This window comes from Felis catus, chromosome D4, assembly GCF_018350175.1.
Source record: "Felis catus isolate Fca126 chromosome D4, F.catus_Fca126_mat1.0, whole genome shotgun sequence".
Classification (NCBI taxonomy): domain Eukaryota; kingdom Metazoa; phylum Chordata; class Mammalia; order Carnivora; family Felidae; genus Felis; species Felis catus.
In genome coordinates this window covers 93,102,210-93,112,089 of record NC_058380.1, presented here as the reverse complement: position 1 = coordinate 93,112,089, position 9,880 = coordinate 93,102,210, and the positions used below count along the sequence as shown (strand labels likewise).

Here is a 9,880-nt window from a genome sequence, read left to right as displayed (position 1 = left end):
GGGGCTCGGGGTCCCTACTCCTGGGGGATCCCACACCTGCCAAGGTCCCCTACCCACTGAATCAGGGGAGCAGAGCTGACCAACCTGCCTGAGGCCCCACATGGGGCTGGGGAAGGGCCGACTCCGGGCTCTGGGGGCTCTCCCAGTACTGGGCCAGCCGGTCCCCTGCAGGACAAGGACTTCTCGCTGGGGAACGGCTGGGGCCTCAGCTTCCTCACGTTGTCACCTGGGCTGCCGTTCCCTAGACCAGAAACCTGCCCGTCTGAAGGTGACCATCGCTGCCTCCTTGGGGTCTCACTTGCCCGAGTCCCTCCCCGGGACGACCCGCACCTCTGATGCCTGCTCCCGTGGGGGTCGCCTCCCCTTGGACTGGGACGGGTCTGGCCTCCATCCCGGGGAACGCACTGGCTTTGGCGCATTATTTGGCACAGAGGCCTGTGAACCTTTCTGGCCCTGGGTCGTGAGGGATGTTCTCCCTTCTGTGGTGTGACCGTCCCACCTTCTGCATCTCCCGGTTTCTGTTTGGGCCACGGGAGGACCAGCCGTGTCCTGTCTGGCTTCAGGCTGTGGTGTCACAGCACGCACGGGGGTCTCCACCCCGAGACCGTGCCCATTGTCACCGAAGGGGCCTCCATATTCCCACCTAATCCTTAATCCATTGTGATTTCAATGTCAATGGAGAAAAAGTCTATTTCAAACAGCCACAAAGTACAAAAATGAATCTGTCCCGTCTGAAAAGTCGGTGCAGAGCCAAAGGTATCTCTTGTGAGATTCCACTTGAAGGAAACCTCCAGACTAGGTAACGAAACACGGAGAGAAAGCAGGCTGGGGGTTCCCAGGGGCTGGAGGGGGCACGAATGGGGAGTGAGGGCTCTGGGTACACGGTGACCCTTGGGGATCGAGATATTCTGCAACAAAATTCTGTGGCGAGGTTCACAGCGTTGTGAGCGTACCCCGTGCTCAGGAATTGCACAACGTAAAATAAATAAAACATTTTATTGAAGATGAATATAGATTATAACTAATGAACAAATACCATAACAGCTAAAAAATCGAAGAGTAAAAGGAAAAGGGAGAAGAGGAAGAGACATTTTGGTGGGGGGTCGCAGTCAGGGATTGGAGAATGAATTTGAAATAAAATATAATAAACAAAAAATAAAATAAGATAAAAAAAGCACCCTGTATAGGTCTTCAAGCCCTTGTTTTTTGGCCGACATCCATGTGGGATCAAGGGCAGTGGCAGGGGCGGGGAGAAGGGCGATGGCAGGAGCAGTGTTGGGATCACAAGCAGGAACAGTGGAACCAGGAGAAGCGGGAGCAGAAGCAGGACCCAGCTGACTCTGCTCAGTTGCCTGTTGTCCCTGCACAGGTCCCAGGTCACTTGCTGGCTCCCAGGCCCCTGCAGGAGTCGCCCCAGACTCCACCCCTGACTGCAGAGACTCCGAGGACCCCGATGCCCTTGGGTCGGGCTCTGGAGCCGCACCGGCTTCCGCTCCTGCCCCGGACTCTTGAGAAGGAAACAGAGTGATGGTTGCAGTGGCTCCAAGGCGTCAGGGTGAGAAGAGGGATGGTCCCACCTCACACCAGCGCCAGCCTCTCCAGGGGCCTTTGCAGACACACAACTCACCCGAGAGCCTCCCCGAGAAGCCATGGCCAGGAACCCACATCAGGACCTCTGCCTCCCTGCAGGCCGCAGCCCAGGGCTCTCAATCTCTGCTCCTGGCCCCACACCAGCCCCGGGGGCTCCTCCCTGGGTGGCCCAGCACCGCCCTGGTCCCATGAACACACAAGTCCCACCCCCAGCCTTCTCACCCTCGGGCTCTGGCTCCGGGGGCTCCGGGTCCTGATCCCAGGACCCGTGAACCAGGACCCAGTGGGGGACTGGGCGGTGAAGGAGGCCTTCCCAGAACATCTCCAGGCTTATCTTCCCAAGACCTCCCTGCAGCCACTCTCTTCCTCGGTCCAGGGTAGCCCTCCTGGGCGACGGGGCACACGCACAACTCTGTAGGGCAGGTGTATCGGGATTCGGCCAGACATTTCCCGATTTCATCAGTTGATTTCTGTAAAGACAGTGACCCGCGGCCAACCCGGAGACATCACAGCCGTGCCCGGCCATCCTCAGTGTCCTTCCACCCTCTCCACCTGTGGCTCCCAGATCGGACACAGACCTGAGTGTGCACAGCCCTAGGCCTGTGACACAGTGACATCCACCTACAGGGCTCGGGATGAACATTGGGGTCAAGAGGGCCACCCCAGCACACCCTGTCCCTCCCAACCAGCCTTGACCGAGTGTGAGCCTGACCCGCCCACCAAGCATCTGACCCCTTCATCAGCCTGCACCTGCTCGGGTGGACCCTCCACACACGACCCCTCCATCCACACAGACACAGACACACACACACACACACACACACACACACACACACACACGGGGGGACATGGGGCCGCACAGGTCAGATCAGAGTGGTGTCGGGCTGGACTGGATGTCTCTGGGTCTCCCTGTGTTACCTTTGGGCCCCTACGAGCTAGAGACCTGAGGTGTCCTGTGCACGACCTGACCCACTGTCTCCAGGGTCGGGAAGGGTCGCGGCCACGGGCTCCCCTGAGCCGGCAGCCGTGGGACACGGGCACACAACAGGAGAACATGTTCATTAGGCTAAGGTGTCCCAACGAATGAGCCCAATCGGGCGCTGTGTCCAGAACCTGGGTGCCTGGTGACCCGGGTTCTCAGTTCAATTGGGCTCTGTGACCAGGGAGGTGAGGTCACTTCCTGGGGTCCCCTTACCAGGCTTCCTAATCCTACAAGAGCCACTCCCAGGCTGCAAAGGGTTCCCCTCCACGCCATGCCCTGTCCCTACAGTGACACCAACACAGCCCAAACACGTCCCCGCGAGGCCTGGGGCGGCCGGTGCCACAGCTTTGGGGCCACAGAGTGGGGTTCAGACCTGGGTTTTCCTCCTGACCAGTGCTGGGACCCTGCACAGACCCCGTGCCTCCTGGGGCCCCCCGGTCTCCCCATCTGCACAGTGGGGTCCTTGTGGCATCTACTTGTAGGGGCGCCATCAGGGAGACACGTGTAGACACGTCCCGTGCCTGCTATCCCATGAGGCTCGTGGGCACACGTGGCCGTGGAGGATGAGGAAGGAGTGCGCCTGGCACAGAACACAGGAGAGGGCAGAGTGGAGTCTCCTTGAGGTCATTGTCTCCTGCTCAGCCCAGACCCTGGTGTGTGCCGACCACTAGGGCACCTGGACCCCAGCTGCCGGCCGGGCTCGGGGACGGGCACCAGAATGTGTCCCTGTGTCCTGTAGCCCTACATAACTGACCCTGTTCCTCCCAGTCACCCTTGACCTGGGGTGTGGACATGACCCTCCCATCAGCCTGCTCCTGCTCTGGGTGGCTTCCCCCCACGTCCATCCTTACAAACACACACAGCCTCACACACATTCACAGACACAGGGAGGCTCGTGCAACTCACCAGTCGGATCAGGGCCGTGTCAGGCTAGACCGGCCAAGCCAGGGCCTCCCATGTCACCTTTGAGTCCCTCCGGGCAAGTGACCAGAGGCTTCGGGGGTGAGACCGGACCCACCGTCTGCAAGTGGGAAAAGGCTCTCCCTGTGGGCTCTCCTGAGACCACAGCCTCGAGATATCATGACACAGCATGAGAACACGTTGCGCACTCGAAGGTCTCCAACCACGGGAGCTGAGTGGGGTGCTTCTCTAGAATGGGGGTGCCTGTGATACACACGGGGGCATCTTGGGGATCCCCTGGCCATCGGCCTGGCATGGCTCCACTCATGGGCATGTTCCCTGGAGACAATGTCCCCGCCCCACACCACTTTTCTCCCCCACCGCCTGTCAACTCCAGAGTCCACTCATCCTTTGATACCCACGTGGGTGATTAGTTACTGGGGGCGGGGGACTGTGTTTCCATGCAATTGCGTGGACCTGTGCCCACTCAGGGATGCCCAGAGGAAAGGACCCCACATGGGATGGGTTCAGCGGTCCTCCAGGATCTTAGAGGCTCTCATTCCCTCAAAAACCCCATGGGAAAGTGAAGCCCTGGCCTAGGAGCCCGAAACCTCCCCCAGCCCCTCTAGGCTCTGCTCACCTGGTGGGTTCCCGGCCAGTCCCTGCCTCTCCTAGCCTCAGTTTCCCGACTGTTCCATGAGCGCTTGGAGGAGGAGCTTCACCAGTCCGGCTAGAGTGGCCCCTGGCTCCCACCTTCGGGCAGGATGTGGCGCGGGAGCCTTGTGGGCGGGGAGGTGCTCCCACCAAAGGTCGAGGTAGGTGGATCCCTCGCAGGTGCACCAGGACCATGGGACTGCGCGCACGGGACCACCTCGCGGCAGGAGCCCACGACCCCTGGGGTCGCACGTATCCGATCTCCACTGCCCGTTCAGTGACCCTCATATCCTCTGAGGTCTGGGGCCACGGCCACTCTACCCAGGCAGGGCGGCTGGACGCAGTGGGTATGGAGACACGGGGGCAAGAGGGAAACGAGACAGACCCCCACCCTGCTGACCTGGCCCCCACACTCCACTCCACTATTCATTCGGGCGTCTGGCTGAGCAGGGGGAGGGGGAGGTGGACACCAGTCTGGGCAGGGAGAGGTCAGGCCGCCTTTCCCTCCTCCCCATCCCCTCCCCGTGCCTTCCCGAGACCCCCTCCCCCCACAAGCTCCCCCACTTCAGACACCTTCACCTCCCTGCTTTCATCCCCCACACCCCCACCGGACGTGGGAGCCGCCGACCCCATCTTCAAAAAGAGCACCGAGGGCCCAGAAGCTGGCATAGAGCTTGTGTGTCACAGGACTCTGACGAGGCTCCGCTGTGAGTGTGAGCCCGGGTCGCTCTGACCCGAAGCCTGGGCTTTCGCAGGACCCCGAGGAGGTGACCTCTGAAGCCAGCCTTAGAGATGAGGGTGTTCTGGATGGGAGCCATGGAGCGGGACGGTGGTAGCAGGGGGCTCGAGGGAAAGGGATGGTGGGCTGCCTGGGAGGGGAAAACACTAGGGAGGAGGGAGAGGAACACCCTGGGGAGGGCATCTGGCCCAGTTCACTCGGGGCTCCGGACGTCAGGTAAAGAGTCGGGGGTCACCGCAGCTTGCCAGGTGCAGGGGACGTGATCAGGCAGTGTCGTCAGAGCCACGGCATCCTAGATGTGCAGGTGGCTTGCAGGCTTGGTATTTGCCCCCAGACAAGCATGGATTCCAAGGCACCGGCCTGGGAGGATGATGTTGCCTCAGTGTCGTCCTCTGTAGAGCAGAGCAGGTCGTCGCCTGCTCCCAGGGCTCGATTCCCCGGCAGGTCCACAGATGGTCTCATGTCAGAGGAGTTGTTCAAGTGAGGTCTGTACCTCGGTGGTCTCGGAGAGGGGACCAAGGGACGTTCCCCCTGCCAGCTCGGCGGATGCTCTCGTCCAGGCTGCTGATCCTCACGTCCAGGCCGGCACCGGTGATGCAGTGTCGCCCGCCGGTTGGGGGGACAGGGGCAGTGAGGAGCTGTGCTTGCGGACCCTGAGAGACAGAGCTCGTGAGCGCCCAAGGTTGCCCGGGGGAGCGTGGAGGCTGAGGCTGAGCTGACGCCTGATGTCTCTGGGAAGGACCAGGAGGAGAGCCGGGCCCTGGGGTCTCCGGGAGGGACGGGGAGGACAGTCAGGACCCTGGGGTATCCGGGAGGGAATGGGAGGACAGCCTGGGCCCTGGGGTCTCTGGGGGTGAATGGGAGGACAGCGCGAGCCTTGGGGTCTCTGAGAGGGACTGGGAGGACAGAACGGCCCTGGGGACTCTGGCAGGGACTGGGCTCCGAAGTCAGACTCACAAGTTGCCGAAGCAAGTTCCTGCCGAGTTTTCAATGAAACCGCCCTTCAGTGTATATGGTGAATTTGGGGGCTCACACATTCAAGTGCAGAGTCACTGTCTACAGCCAGTATAACCCGCTGACCCCCTACCCCCGCCAGGGAAATAGTCACGGGGAAGAGCTGTGTGGGCTGGGGGAGCGTTCATCCCATTTCTCCTGGCCTGGGGGACCCCAGAGAACGTCTCCATTGTTCTCTTTCCCTCCAAAGGAGGAGCTGCCCCGAACATCCCTGCACCCTGGGTGTCCCCGCCCCTGGGTCCCCACTGCTGAGAAAGAGGCCACAGGGACCTGTGTCAGGAGTCTGGTCGGCCACCACTCCTGGGGCCATGCCAAGCCCTGGTGGCTGCATGGAAAGGCTGGATGGCTTTGGGGGCAGGGCCTCACTGGCGTCCCCTCCCCGCTTCCCCACTGCGGTCTGCGATCCGGGTCCTGTACGGGTGCTCCATCCGTCACCGGTACCCGCCTTGTTCCTGCCATGGGAGGGATCTCTCTGCATCACCCATTTCACAGAGCAGGAGAGTGAGGCCCAGAGAAGGGAGGCAGGTGTTTCTGGGCACAGGGCTGGTCAGCAGAGAGCTGGAATACCACCTCTGGAGCCCCCGCCAGCCCGGCAGGGACCCCCAAGCCGAGGACGAGCATTCCCCTTCTGCCTGGCCACTCATTCTTCCCAGACCTTGACAGTGGCCTGTTCCTTTTGGCCATGGGTATTGCCTGGCGACCAGGAGGGAGTCCAGCTGGTAGGACAGGTGTAGCTACAGGGCACAGGGACACCTGTGAGCTACCAGGAGCCACATTGTGGTCTCTGTCCCCGATCCTGCCCGGCAGCTGGGGCCCAGATGACCTAGGGGTCGGCACACACCAGAGTCTGGCCTGAGCAGGAGGCCGTGACCTCAAGGAGACTGCACTCTGCCCTCTCCTGGCTCCTGCCTGGTCTCACCTGTCCTCCCTGAGGGGCTCCAGGGCCCGGATCCAGGCCCCTGTTGGCTGCTCTGACTCCAGCCAGGAAAGATGTAGAGCTTGTGGAGCAGCTGGACCTCTTGGGGCTTAAGGGAGGACTGGCCACCGATGGGGCCTCGGCTGGGGAGGATATGTGCCTCTTGGGGTGAGGAATGGGCTGATACCCGGTCCCGGGGTCACGGCTCAGGTATACAAAGGGCTGAAATCACTGAGTGCCTGGGGGATGCCCAGTTACAGTAGCTCCCTGACACTTGGTCATCCTGGAGTTGGCCCCCAGCCTCCCCGGGCAGCTTGCCACCCTCTGACTCCTCACAGGGCTGCAGCCAGGCACAGGCTGGAACCGTGTCCAACGTCTTGCAAGGAAGACAAGGCGGAAGGAGGAAAGGAGAAGGGCAAGGGCGGACCGACTTCTCCCTGCCCTGAGTCGGCCTCCACTGCTGCCTCCAGGAGCCCTGGCCCAGCCATGCCCCAGGGTCCATACACCTGGACCCCGGGGTGGAGTCTGCGGTCCAGGCCAGCTGGGTGGGGTTGGTGTAGTCACTGGCCATCTTGTCCCCAGATGTCCAACCCACCTTGCCTCGCACCCTGAGGTCTGCCTGGCAGGGGCGGGCATGGTTCTGCGACTCAGGAGAGGTTTGGTTCCCAGTGCAGTTGGCAGAGGTGGGAACATGGGTGACCAGCCAGGTGGGGAGCGGTTGGATTCATGCACATCACCGGTCCGTCTGGATCATCTACACGTGCTGAGTGCGGGTCCCTGGCAACACCTGGCCTCCGCACGACCCATCCGGCCCTGTGGAGGGAGGCCTGTGTACCTGGGGCACCTCCCCTCCACCTACCCCTGGGGGCGAGCCTGGGCCGTGGCCACACTGATGCACTTCCCTGTCTGACCCCCAGGGACAGAGGGACCCTGAGGAATGGCAAGGACTGGCCCAGGACAAGTGAGGTGTGCAGGGTCCAAGGAGCAGGGCTGGTCTCCAGTCCTAGGCCAGCCTCTACCCCCCATGGGGTTCCCCCTGGGAATGAGAGCCCCTGAGATGCTCGGGGGTCCCTATCCACCCCGTCGCTGTGAGGCTGTGACCTCTGGGCATCTCCAGAATGGCGCGTGCACACACACACAAACACACACACACACACACACACACACACACACACAAACACACACACATATTCTGACTGTCCCACTGGAGATCAGAAGGGAGTCCACACCGGGAGGGCGTGGGTAATAGGGGGAAAGAAGAGAAAGGCTGGAGGCAGTGGGGCTATGGGGCAGGGACATCAGGATTCCTGGCAATAGCTTGGGACCCACCACATAGGGAGGGCAGATGTGCCGGTTGAGGGTCAGGGGGTCCCCAAGGTGTCCGGGGGGGATTGCCAGGAACTAGGGGAGGACGGGGTCTGGGGTCCTGTGTCCACCACGCTGGGCCCCTGGAGCTAGGAAGTGTGGATGGGGCTACGGCACAGAAGGACTCAGCTTCCTCCTCCTAAACTGGGCTGCGTCGACAGTGTCCCAAGGGTCCCACAGGCTCATAGACCACTCTGTGTCCTGGGATCTTCATCCCTGGCCCTCTGTTCTCCCCTCCTGGGAAAATGCTTCCTACTCCCTCAAGGTCCTTCTGAGCAGAGGGCAGCCTGGGGGCTTGGAGGACCGAGGACCTGGGTTTGCAGCACGTGGCCGAGCAGCAGCCCCTGGTGTGGTGACCGAGGTCAAGACCCTCCTTGATGAAGCCTCGGGCCCTCATTAGGAAGTAGTTACCCAGGCAGTGCCCTGGCTGGGCCAAGGAGGCCTCATGAGGGAGCTGAGCACCGGGCCTGGGGAGGGACACGGGCCACAAGGGAGGCTTCTGAGGGTTGTCCCCAGGACGCTGGAGCCCAGAGGCCCTGCTTCCGTGAGACACACAGAGACAGACAGAGTCCTAGGCAGAGGGGCGCCTGGGTGGCGCAGTCCGTTAAGCGTCTGACTTCGGCCATGTTACGATCTCGCAGTCCGTGAGTTCGAGCCCCGCGTCGGGCTCTGGGCTGATGGCTCAGAGCCTGGAGCCTGTTTCTGATTCTGTGTCTCTCTCTCTCTCTGCACCTTCCCCATTCATGCTCTGTCTCTCTCTGTCCCAAAAATAAAATAAAAAAACGTTGAAAAGAAAATTAAAAAAAAAAAAAAAGAGTCCGAGGCAGAGACAGAGAATGGACCCACGAGAGAGGAAACCAGAAATTCCATGAATCGGCCCAGAAATGACACCCGGTCGTCATATTCTAGCCCTTAGAACCCGGTCACACGGGCCGTCCACCCAGGAGGGGAGGGGGTGACAGAAGCACGTGGGACCAGGAATCGGGAAGGCGGGGAGCCACAGTGGGGACCGCCCATCACGTAGGCCCAGACCAGGCTCTGGGACCTGAGCCCAAATGTAATGGGGCCCCTGGAGTGCATGTCCGGAGGGCACAGGGTGTGAACGAGTTCACCTCCACCTTCCCCCGGGACTGGGACCCAGGCAGGAGGGGTGGCTGTACCTGGACCCGGAGCAGACCCAGGCCCGTGTGAGTGTGTTCCGTGCCAGGCCCACCCCTTCCTCGTCCTTCCACACTCACGTGTGCCCACGAGCCTCATGGGATAGCAGGCACGGGACGTGTCTACAGGTGGCTCCCTGATGGCGCCCCTACAAGTAGATGCCAGAAGGACCCCACTGTGCAGCCGGGTGACCGGGGGCCCCGCGAGGCACAGTGCAGGGTCCCAGCACTGGTCAGGAGCAAAACCCAGGTCTGAACCCAGCTCTGTGGCCCCAAAGCCATGGCCCCGGCCGCACCAGGCTTCTCGGGGACGTGTCTGGGCTGTGTTGGTGTCACTGTAGGGACAGGGCATGGCGTGGAGGGGAGCCCCTTTGCAGCCTGGGAGGGGCTCTTGTAGGAGCAGGAAGTCGGGTAAGGGGACCCCAGGAAGTGACCTCACCTCCCTGGTAACAGACCCCAACAGAACTCGGAACCCGGGTCACCAGGCACTCACGTTCTGGAGACAGCGCCCTACTGGGCTCATTCGTTGGGACACCTTTGCCTGACGAACATGTTCTCCTGTT

At 61.7% G+C, this 9,880-nt stretch overlaps 1 long non-coding RNA gene across 1 annotated transcript; it reads right to left on the bottom strand.

Annotated features, from left to right (window-relative positions):
• Positions 1–1,453: 1,453 nt before the first annotated feature.
• On the bottom strand, positions 1,454–4,171 carry LOC123381697. The gene is made up of 3 exons (XR_006589025.1): positions 3,479–4,171; positions 1,813–2,060; positions 1,454–1,507 (listed from the first exon to the last, which is right to left on the bottom strand). It is a non-coding gene; the product is annotated as an uncharacterized LOC123381697 (long non-coding RNA).
• Between the last annotated feature and the right edge of the window lie 5,709 nt (positions 4,172–9,880).